We start from the raw sequence: 11,166 nt of genomic DNA, 5'->3' as shown, positions 1-11,166 counted from the left end.
GGGGGCGTTCTGGGTCACCTCATCACCCCACCTTGTCCACAGCCCGGTCGCCCCGCCCCACCATCTGCCTTTCCCTGTGTGCCCTCACCCTGCACCGCAGAGCATCCTGCGGCCAGGGACGGGGTTGACCCAGCTCGGCGTCACCAGCCCTCAGTGTGTCAGGGTGCCCTAGGAGCTCCTGACACGTGGTGCCTGGGCCACCCGGGGGGCAGGGGGACAAGCGTGTAACTGAGTGCCTGTGGCTGGTCCTGTCTCTTCCGTGGTGGGTTAGTTCCTGGGCTGGCTCCTTTCTGGGGAGTGGATCCTGCCTTCCATGCTGGAGGGCCAGACCACTCCCAGGGGCTGAGCCAGCACTCCTCGGGTTGGGTAATCCCTTGGGCACACCCCAGGACCCCATTTCCTTCTTGGCACTTGAGTGGCGTGGGCCTTGCCCTGGGGTGTGTCTGCCCTTGCACCCTGAGAGGGAGAACAATCCAGTCATTATGGCTCTTGGCAGTCCTCCTGTTGAAGAACAGAACGCCTTGTCTTTTTTTTTTTTTTTTTTAAGATTTTTGTTTATTTATTTGACAGAGAGGGAACACAAGCAGGGGTAGTGGGAGAGGGAGAATAGGCTTCCCGCCGAGCAGGGAGCCCACTGTGGGGCTCGATCTCAGGACCCTGGCATCATGACCCGAGCTGAAGGCAGATGCTTAACGACTGAGCCACCCAGGGGCCCCCAGAACGCCCTGTCTTGCCTAAAGCCCCTGGGTCACCCAGATGTGGAGAAACCATCCCCCTGCCCATTCTCCCTGCTGAGGCCTGAGCCCTGCACACCCACAGCTCTGCTTCCGAGGGCCCCCTGCCCACCGGGCCAGGCCCCCGCTTCTCTCAGCCCGTGTTCCCAAGGGGAACAGCCCCGACCTGACGCCTTTTCTCAGAGCCCCTTTGCTTTGCGCCAGTCTGAATGGTCCTGAATCCTCTCTTCCAGATCTTTCCTGGGCGGGAAGCAGACTCGGCTGTTTCAGTGTTGGGTGGATTGGGCCTTGGGGGTCCCTGAGTTTGTATCATGTGTGGGGGCTTCTGAGGGGCGAGGCAGCCCTACCTTCCGCTTCCCAGCCCCGTGTCTGTGGCAGCTTGCTGGACGGTCAAGGCTGTCTTTTTGTAATTATTTATGTACTACGTTCTGCCCTGACGTGAATCGGTGATGTGCTTGGGTTTCGGGAGGGACATGTTGATTCGGAATGCTTTGACTAACTGAAGCCAGACTCAGGCTGGCTGAAACAGGAGACGGGATTCAGTGGCCCTCGCCCCGGGGGAAATCTGGAGGTGGTGCAGGCCTCAGGTGAGGTCACTGCTGGTCAGGCCCCTTTCCCTGCTCAGCCCCGCGTGGCCCCTGTCCCTTCACCAAGCGGCCGTGCTGGGGCTCCGCTCGCCCTCGCTCACCGGCTCGGAGACACTCTGTCTGGAGGGGCCTGCTGCTGGCCACCCGGTCCCTCCCACGGAACTTCCGGGCCCACGGCACGTGAACGGGAGACCCCGGGTGGGGCGGGCGGCGCGTCCAGTCTCCCCGACGTGAGGTTTCAAAGCAGGAAGCATCGTCTTCCCCTTTACTTGGGGTAGACTTCTGACAAGGGTGAGGAGTCGTAAGCGGGGCTGATGCCTGGCTGGCCGTGCGGCGCTGACAGGCCCCCAGCCCCAGGACTCCCGCAGGTTTTCTGCTGTGCTCGAGGCACCTGCGTGTGTCTCTGAAGGAGCTGGAGGCTGGCATTCCCCAGGGCTCCCAAGGAGTCCTGGCAGGGAGGAGCAGGGGCTGGTGTGGGAGGAACCTGGAGCTGCTGTCAGCTGGAGGCCAGCTTCCAGTTGGGACTGGAACCTGTGATGTGTGGGCGAGGCGTCCAGGGGGCCCTGCCCAGGTTTCGGGTCGCCGTGGGAGGCTCCCGCTCTCTGTGAACCGGGGCTGAAGCCTGCGGCCCAGGGTGGATGTGGCGCCGGCAGCATTGGCCTGCAGCCAGTTGGGGCAGTCATCAGTGAGTCATCTGCTTGGAAGCAGAGCCTGAGTTGGGGATTCTCGTCCCGCTGCCCCCAGACGGTGGGAGGGCAGCGGGAGGGCAGCGAGGAGTAGCCAGGACGTTCTGCCTGGCACCCCCAGAGCTCCGGAGCACCAACGAGCCACAGAGCCGGGCCCGTCGCGAAGCTGGGTCCCGTTGTTTGGACTGGGTACCCCCACCCCTCCCTGGAATCAATTACTGGCCATGAAGTGCGTGTAAGACCTTGGTGAGGATGTTCAAGGTATGTGGGGCCCATGTCTGGAACGGGGTGGGGGGGTCCCAGAGGCAGGACCGGCTGCAGGATTTGTGGGGCCCTGTGCAAAATTAACGTATGGGGCCTCTCTTTAAAATCATGAAGGATGTTGAGCCGGTGACGGCCAGGCATTAGCCCAGGTGCAGGCCGTCTGTGCGCGGGCCCCGGGACAGGAGCTTCGCGCCGCTGTGCCGTGGGCTGTCCCCGGGATGGAGCCCCGGTGTGCGCCTCCGCAGAGGGCCCACCACGCGCCCGGCTCCATTGTCCGGGAGCTCACGTTCCAGTGGAGGAAGAGCTGGGGTTTGGGGAAAGCAGAGTGGGCTGAGGGGTTGGCTGTGGCAGGTGAGGGGCCGTCTGGGGAGGTCACCTTTCACAGATCCCGGAGGGGGCAGAGCCGAGTCAAGCAGCTGCTTGGGGCAGTGTCCTCGGCCGGGGGCAGCCAGCGGGGAGGAGCGCTGTCCATCCGCTCGGGCTGTCTTAACCGATGCGCAGACCTAGTCTCGAACGGCGGCAGCGTGCTCTGTCCCAGGGCTGGAGCGGGAGGTCCGAGATCAGCTGCGGCAGGGCTGGCTCCTCCCGAGGCCTTGCCTGGGCGCGTGGACATGTCTTCTCCCGCGTCCTCATGCGCTCGTCCCTCTGCGTGTGTCCTCATCCCCTCTGCTCATGGGGACACCGGTCCGCTCGGGTTAAGACCCACCCTGTGACCCTGTTTTAACTGAACCACCTGTACCTCTGGGTGCAGTTGCATCCTGAAGTGCTGGGGGTCAGGACTCGGACCTGTGAGTTTGGGGGGCACGCAGTTCAGTCCACAACAGGCACTGAGGTCTGAGGAGTGCGCCCAGAGGTCTGCAGACCGAGAGGTACATCAGGAGCCCTCAGGAAAAGTACCTCGGCCGCTGCAGCGATGGTGAAAATAGTAACGTATTTCTCAGCGTCCTTCTGGGGATTGTTGTCCCCTCTCTACCAATGATCAGATGGACACTTGCAGACTCTAGCATAAAATGGAAGGCAGTTTTTGTGAAACTCTGTGTCCTCAAACCACGACACACCTTACATAACTTGTGCCATGGTTTGCTCTCCAGAAAGCTCAACAATTTTTTTCCGTTTTAGAGCGAGTGTGCGTGTGTGCCTGAAGCGGGGGAGGGGCAGAGGGAGAGGGAATCCCAAGCAGACTCCCCGCTGAGCGTGGAGCCTGACCCAGGGCTCGATCCCATGACCCTGAGATCACAACCTGAGCTGACAAGACTCAGACGCTAAACCCACTGAGCCACCCAGGCGCCCCTCAACCTTTTATTTGAAAACACCAGGCTGTGTCCGTGTGCATGGGGCAGAAGGAGGGGTGGGTCTCCCCATATTCTAACCCCCCCCAGCAGCCCCGTGTCCCCAGAACGAAGAAAGCAGGAGGCAAAATGTCACCAGGAATTAGCTTCATCTCAGGGTCAGGATGAGCCAAATGCTCCCCTCTCCGACGGGATGGTCCCCACCCCTCCCCTGTGCAGCCCCCGCCCACCCCACGCGCTCTCCCTACCATTTGTGTCCCACCACACCCGTGGGCAGGTGCAGCGTGGGAGCTTGGACGTCACGTTTCCAGGGACGGGTGTCATGTTGGCAGCACCCCGCCGGGCCCCGGCCAGCACTCAGGCCGTCAGGAGGTGTCACGAGGGCACGAGCTGCCGCGGGGCGGAGCCATCAGATGCGCGGAGGAAGTACGTCACTGAGGACTTTGGAGGGTGCTGGGGACCCCGTTTGTCCTTTGGAAAAGGATTAATGAAGGGCAGGGTCACGCCCCGACCCTGCCCTTCCCATCCAGGTGCTCCCAGACCCGCTCCTGCCAGGAGGGTGGTCCAGAGGCCATGAGGGCGACTTTAGAGAAAGAATAGATGAGGAAGGAAGGGTGGACTCCATCGTGCAGCCCCAACTGGGTCAAGGGATCCAGGTGGTGAAAACCCGCGGTGCTGACCCCACAAAACAGAAGCAAGCAGACACGTGGCTCCTGGTAGAGGAACACACCACTGCCTGCGAGGGCATCTTGCCCAGAAGGAGAGGGAAGAACCTGAATCGGGTTAGACCTGCAGAGCCAAGACCAGTTCACAGACGCTGGGGACAGAAGGACATGCTCAGTGACACGAGTGGGGAATCCACAGGACGGGCAACCTGGTTCTTCAAAGAAACTGTGAAAAGGGGGAAGGTGAAAATCTTATTTTCATGATTTTCACTTTATTGTCACCCTGTAGGGATTTAGAAATGAGATGTTTAAAAAGCCAAGCATTTATGTGAGACCAGCGTATTAATTGGTTAGGTTATTTTGTAAAATTGAAATCATTTTAACTATAAATCATTCTGTTCTAGTTTATGCAAACGGGAAGTCTGAATCTACACACAACGTACTCTTGCCCTGGGGCCGGGCCCTAGGTAGCTTACCCGTGCTCCGTGCACACTCCTGGTGCTCTCCTGGGAGTGCAGGCTGAGGGGTCGCTGGGACAGGACCCTGGAGGGAGGGTTGGACCCTGCCGGGCAGCCTGCTTCTTCCAGACCTGACCTGGGGAGAAACGTATACATTCTCACCGTTAGGTGACTTTCACCCTCTCTTCCCCGCACCCAGCACCGGCACCCCGGTCACGGCCGAGACGGCCACTGTGCCCTGACCCTTGGGGGTGTCGCATAGAGTGTGTGTGTTTGTCTGTCCGCCCCAGAAGCCAGGTAGAGAAAACCACTCAGAGGCAGTGTGTGGCTTCCTGCGATCACGAGGGGACCCCAGCCGGGTCGGTAGCACCCCGCGGCCCCCGGAAGCGCCCCCATGTGTCCCCCGCCGAATAAGGACCGTCCCGACTTGTACAGTTACCACCGCCTGTGTGTTTGAATGGGGTCACCGCCCAAGCACGCCCCTAGAGCCTCCAGTGTAGTCAGTCGTTCCCGTCACAGTTCAAACCGTTCTTGTGCTGGTAAATACAACCTCTGATTCACCGTTAGCGGCCTCGGGGACACCTGCCTGCACAGTCATCGCGTCCGGTTTGAATGTGCCCATCACCCCAGAGGAACCGGCACCCGTCGGCGCTCGCCCCTCGCCCCCGGCGCCCCCGATCCTCTCTCGGTCTCCACGGACTTGTCAGTGCTGCACATTCTTGTAAATGGAAGCGCACACTCCGTGGCCCTTTGTGCCTGGCTCCTCTGGCTACTCATCGTGGCCTCGAGGCCCACGCTCGTCGTGGGGGGGTCAGTGCTCCCCCCCTGCTCGTGGCCGAGTGACACAACACCGTGCGGGTGGACTGAGCTGTGCTTGTCCCTTCATCTGTCGGTGGCACTGCTGTGAACCTGGAATGGTTCACTTCGTCTGGTGTCCGCCGAGTGGGTTCCTGTGCTCCGTGGTGACTCTGCCGGGCTTACTGGGAACCACCGAACTGGCCCCCTGACTCCTAGCTTCAAAGTGCGCCGCTTCTCTTCAGGCCATAGCTCCATCCGCCTCCTCTTACCGTTATCTCGTGAAGCCTGGGCCCTTGGCCCTAGGGTGTCCCACAGCCGGGCCTGGCTGGCTGTGTCCGTGGGGTGCAGGGGCATCAGTTGAGTCCCGTTGCCTGTGCGTGGTAGGTATGTCTGATCCGTGGCTCATAGCCATGCGGAGCCCCGTGGGTTCACATACTCCTCCCCTCGCTGGAGAGCCGCCTGGACAGCCCGGATTGCCCACAGCCCTGGTCTGTGCTGCCATGAACGGCCTGGGACACATCCTCCCTGGGACCAGCAAGGGTGTGGGTGGCATCAGGGCCTTGACCCGGGGAACCCTGGGCCTGGCAGACACAGGGCTGTGGTCCCAGGGTCCTCACAGGGTGACCATGGTTTGGGGGGGCACCGTGACTCGTGTACAAATGCATTTGTGTTCATACTTTGCTTGGGTCCATAGGAACACGTCCACGGTTGAAGTGCAGAAGGAGCACGGTGTGTGTGCGTGAGCGCACGTGTGTGTGCAGGAGAGCTGGCCGCCCTGCACTGGGCCCCCCCACCGGCAGCACGCTGAGGCTCCGCCGTGGGAATGTGGCTTGCCCTCTCCCCCGACTCCGACACTTGCTGTCCCCGTGCGCGGCCTCTGCCCAGTCCCTTCCCGCCTTGGCCCCGCAGGGAAGCCATCCCTGCTGACGCCCAGCACGGGCAGGCGAGGGCCCCTGTCTCCCTGGTGCTCAGCAGGTGCTGGGCCCTGGCCGGCCTGGGACGCGTGACGGGCCTCACGAGGGTCCCGCGTTCCCAGTGAGGTGGAGCCTCCTTCATGTGCATGGTTGCTGCTGGCGTCCCCCCAGTTTCCTTTGGTGCCGTCTGCCCCCCGTTGCTCAGGAGCCTGAAGCGGCTGCGTCTGCCTGAGGGTCCACGTTGGAGGCCGTGTCCAGCAGCCACTGTGGCCCAGAGACGTGCGGACCAGGTGTCCCCTCAGACCCAGGCTGGGGTCCGCCACCCCTCTGCCTCAGGTTTCCCCGGGGGTGGCCCTAAAAGTCACCCAAGTCCTGTTGGGGTGGATGTGGTGGTGGGGGGGGCCACAGAGCTGCCACCTGCTGGTTCCCTGGGGCCTGCAGTCCTCAGGGCTCTGTCCCAAGACCCAGGACGAAACCCCCAAGAAAGAAGGTTTTGCCGGGGACACGTCATCCCGAGTGGGCGTGGGTGCATCACAGGCAAGTGACGTTCAGGTGGAGTTGGGACGAACCGCTGAGACATCTAGCAGAGTTCCGGAAAGGGGCTCCACATGGGGGTGCTCCCACTCACGCATGGCCGCTGCGGAAGGGCCTGGAAGCTCAGGGCGGGGGCGGGCTAGAGAGGAGCCGAAACCCAGCAGCGGGGTGTGGGGCGCCAGGGCGGCGCGTCGGGGTGAAGTGCTGCAGCCCCTCAGGTGGCCCCTTGAGAACCTGGGAAGGCTGATGAAAGGCCCCGTCCCGGGACTGGCCGGTGCAGGGTCTCGGGCTCGGCCCTCGGGTCTGCACACCCGCGGAGCTGGCTCGGGGTCCCCCCTCAGGGCACACCCCAGACAACCGGAGCCTGGGTGCTGGGGGGCGCTGATGAAGACTTGTACCGCGTCCTCACCTGCTGGCGGGCCTGGACTCTTCCCCCACCCGGACAGCCCTTCGCTCCTTGACCACGGGCAGGGGAGACGTCTCGAGGTTCCGGCGGGTCACTCCCGGGGTGCCCGAGGTTCTTGGCAGAAGCGCTGTCTGGGGAGCAGCCTCACGGGACCCAGCGTGGCAGGGAGGTGGCAGGGCAGCTGCGGCCGGTCAGCTTGCGCTCCGTCCGTGTCACCTGGCACACCGTCCCCCATACCTTGGCAGCCTCTGGCCCGGGTCTGGGCCCACGCAAGGTGCTGTCCCCGAGGGCCAGCCTGTGTACCTCCCCAAAGGCCCCTCCAGGGGCTCAGGACCCCCACAGCCCCACTCCGCCTCAGGCTTCCTCCCATCGTGCTGCCACCTGGCCGCCCCGTCAGGAGGGCCCCCTGGCCCCTGAGAGGACAAGGCACGTGCACGCGGGCTTCGTGGCCTGATCGCTGTGGTGACTGCACTGACCTGGCTTCCTGGCGAGTGACTTAAGGGTGAAGCAGCACTCCGGCCCAAGCAGGGGGCTGCCCCGCCTGCCGGTGGGGTGCCGGCCCTACGGGGGGCGCCAGGCAGTGGGAGGGAGCCGGAGAGCCAGGCCCCGTCTGCCGCGCCGCGATCGCGGTAGCCCCGGCCTCAGGTTGTGTGAGGACTCACTAAATTAATGCGTGTAAAGTGTTGACAGGCCTGCGGGCACAGAGCGGCTGCGGGCAAGTGTGAGCCATCGGGTGTTGGGTGGTTTTTCCAGCCTGCTTGTGCGGCCCGCAGGCCGACCTCCAAGCCCTGGGAGGACGTCAGCCGGTGGCCGTGGAGTCAGGGAGGCTGGAGCCGAGTGGGGAGGTCGGGAAGCTTGCTGAGCCCGCGTGTGCGAGCCGCCCCCCTTCCCTGGTGACAGGGCTTAGCAGAGGAGAGTTGCCCGCGCCCTCAGGGAAATGCGATGGAGCAGTTTATTTAAAGGAAGTTATATTTTTGGAGAGGCCTTGGAAGTACACTCATCGCTTAAGAGAAAAGAGGCAGTTTTATTGCAAACCCGCCAGAGACACGAGGTCCGTCAGCCAGCGTTTCAGCCCTTTGTGTTCCTCAGCGCTCAGAAGTGTAACGGCAGCGTTACAATAGTAATTTGTGGCTCTTTAGTCGCCTATAAATAGTGGGACAGACCGAGCTGCAGCGGTGAGGGTGCTTGGAATAGCAATGAAGGCGCCCAGTGGATCCCGGCGGGGCGGAGCGGGGCGGTTGCGGGAGGGGACAGGCAGGGCCAGACGCTGCGCGCTGCCGTCCTGGGCACGGTCCCCGGAGCCCCTCGTGCCCTCCAAACCGTCCTGGCCGTGGGCCATTTCTGAGTGGGGGCACTTCTGGCCCCGGCCCACCTGCGTCCCCGCCCCCGGAGAGCCCGCAGCAGACTCCCGGTGTCGGGGAGCGCCGTCCACCCAGGCCCACAGGGGCCTCTGGCTCCTGCCGGTTCTTGCCCACGAGAGGACCTGTCCCCGTGCTGCTCTGCTCTGCGGGCAGCCGGGGGGGGGGGGGGGGCTGCTGTGCGCCCGCGGGCGTGTGTGTGCGCGTGCGCGTGCTGGGGGTGCCCCCGGCGGAACGGCTGCAGGCGTCCGGGGCGGGCTCCGACTCCTGCTCCCAAAGACCCCGCCACTCCGGTGACCGGAGGACCTCACCGGCTGCAGCCGTCTTCCACCCGTGCTTTGGGGGTCAAGCTGCTGTTCACCGTGAGACACAACTGCCAGTTAACTTCCCAGCAAGGACGGGTTTATCTGGGGGCCCCCAGACAGCTCGCTGAGGCAGCACCGTAGACCAGTCAGAACAGCGCAGAGGACGCTCTTTTATAGAGGATGGGAGGGGGTGGGGGCTCGGGCTGTTGTAAACAGAAAGTCCATTGGAGTAAACTGGGCTCTGGAAGTGTAGTGGCCTCTCATTGGCTGGGCTGTGACTGTCTCTCATTGGCTGGGTGGGCCATGACGTCTCATTGGCTGCGCTGTGACAGTCTCTCATTGGCTGGGTGGGCCATGACATCTCATATTGGCTGGGCCATGACAGTCTCTCATTGGCTGGGCGGGCCATGACGTCTCATATTGGCAGGGCCATGACAGTCTCTCATTGGCTGGGTCGAGGCTGTCTCTCATTGGCTGGGCGGGCCATGACGTCTCATATTGGCTGGGCCATGACAGTCTCTCATTGGCTGGGCCGTGACAGTCTCTCATTGGCTGGGCCGTGACAGTCTCTCATTGGCTGGGCCGTGGCAGTCTCATTGGCTGGGCTGAAACAGTCTCTCATTGGCTGGGCCGTGACAGTCTCTCATTGGCTGCGCCATGACAATGTCTCTCACTGGCTGGGCTGTTGCCAGGGCAAGAGGAAACCTTCCTTTTTTCTGCTGCGATAGTAAAGTACTGGCTGAAGTAGCATCCCTCTGCACGGTGTGCCTTCTGTTGTCAGGTGTGTAGCTGAAGACGGTGGTAGGAGGTGAGCCTCCTGCGGGCCTCCAGACTCCATTCCCCCTTATTAATGGTAGCAGGGCCGGGTCGGCGGGAGGTGAGTGAGAAGAGACCTCAGCGAGGCCAGGGCCCGATCCTGCCTTTATTGAAAGCTTTGATGTTCTGTTCATCAGTTTTTTGGGTATCTATTTGGCTTATTAAAATATTGAAATAAAGTATAACTCATCCCAATGGCTGAGTTTCTGCCACCACCTTATATTTTTTGTTCAAACGAGCAAGGCTCTCCCGCCCTGCCTTGCCCTGCCTGCAGGATCGCCAGGGCCTCCCTTGACCCTGGAGGACCCGGGGCCAGGCTGCCCCGGATGTGGCCATGCCCTTGGGCTTAGTGGGGCGGGAGGGCAGGAAGAGAGGACCCTCCAGTGGGGCCTCCACCCTGCCGACATGGGGAGCGCCTGGACAGGCAGGGAGGGGAGGCCTGCGGTCACCCCATCCCCCTGGGGAGCGGCCAAGATTCCTGTCCTCAGATGCCTGTCCCCGCTTCAGTGCTGAGCTAATGAGTTTTACGGCCTAAGAAGTAAAAATAAAGCACAACAAAAACCAAAGGAATGCCTCGCCAAAGTAGCAGGCAAAAGAAGCAGAGATACGGCAGGCAGACAACGGGTTCAGTTTTTGTTTTTTCCTGCCTCAAGCTCGTCATTGTCAAAAACCAAGGAGCATAAAGGGCCCTGGACGTGAGCTCAGCCCCTAACGTGAGTGTGTGTGAATGTGAGCATGTAAGCACGTGCAGGTGTGTATATGTGTGCAAGTGTGAGCCTGAGCATGTGGCCTGGGGTGTGTGTGTACACATGTGAGTGTGAGCAAGTGTGCAAGCACATGCAAATGCGGGCATGTGCCAGTGTGAGCATGAACGTGTAAATTGTGTGTGTGTGAGAGACACACACAGCCAGCTGGACAAGTCTCCAGAGAATTAAGCTGAGTACAAAAAAGTCAACCCCCCCAAATGGCATATGTATGATCCTTTGAGAAAACATCCTTAAAATGACGAAATTATGGAGCCAGGAAGGATGGGCGGTTGGTGGTTGGGAGTAAAGGGGGTGTGGCTGTGGGAGGGTGGCTGCACCAAGGTCGGCGTCCTAATGTGATCCTGTACTAGGGTTCTCAGGTGTTACCATTGGAGGACCCAGGCAAAGGGCGTCTGTTATTTCTGTTAATGGCACGTGAATCTACTGTTCTCTCAAAATGAAAAGTTTGTTTTTATTTATTTTTTAGGGGGTGGGGGGAGAGGCAGAGGGAGAAAGAATCTCAAGCAGGCTCCATGCCCAGTGTGGAGCCCAGCACGGGGCTCGATGCCACCCACGACCCTGAGATCATGACCTGAGCCTCAATCA

At 61.6% G+C, this 11,166-nt stretch overlaps 1 protein-coding gene across 1 annotated transcript in view; it reads left to right on the top strand.

The window, feature by feature from the left end:
* Positions 1 to 2,011: 2,011 nt before the first annotated feature.
* The window catches only part of AGPAT3 (1-acylglycerol-3-phosphate O-acyltransferase 3), a 150,203-nt gene continuing 141,048 nt past the window's right edge, over positions 2,012 to 11,166 (top strand). Inside the window, exon 1 of the mRNA XM_036098994.2 lies at positions 2,012 to 2,268. The gene's annotated coding sequence lies outside the window, so the exon portion shown is untranslated. The remainder of the gene's footprint in view (positions 2,269 to 11,166) is intronic.

This window comes from Halichoerus grypus, chromosome 1, assembly GCF_964656455.1.
Source record: "Halichoerus grypus chromosome 1, mHalGry1.hap1.1, whole genome shotgun sequence".
Taxonomy (NCBI): Eukaryota; Metazoa; Chordata; class Mammalia; order Carnivora; family Phocidae; genus Halichoerus; species Halichoerus grypus.
Note: the sequence above shows the minus strand (reverse complement) of the source record. Positions and strands in the feature narration are given on the sequence as shown.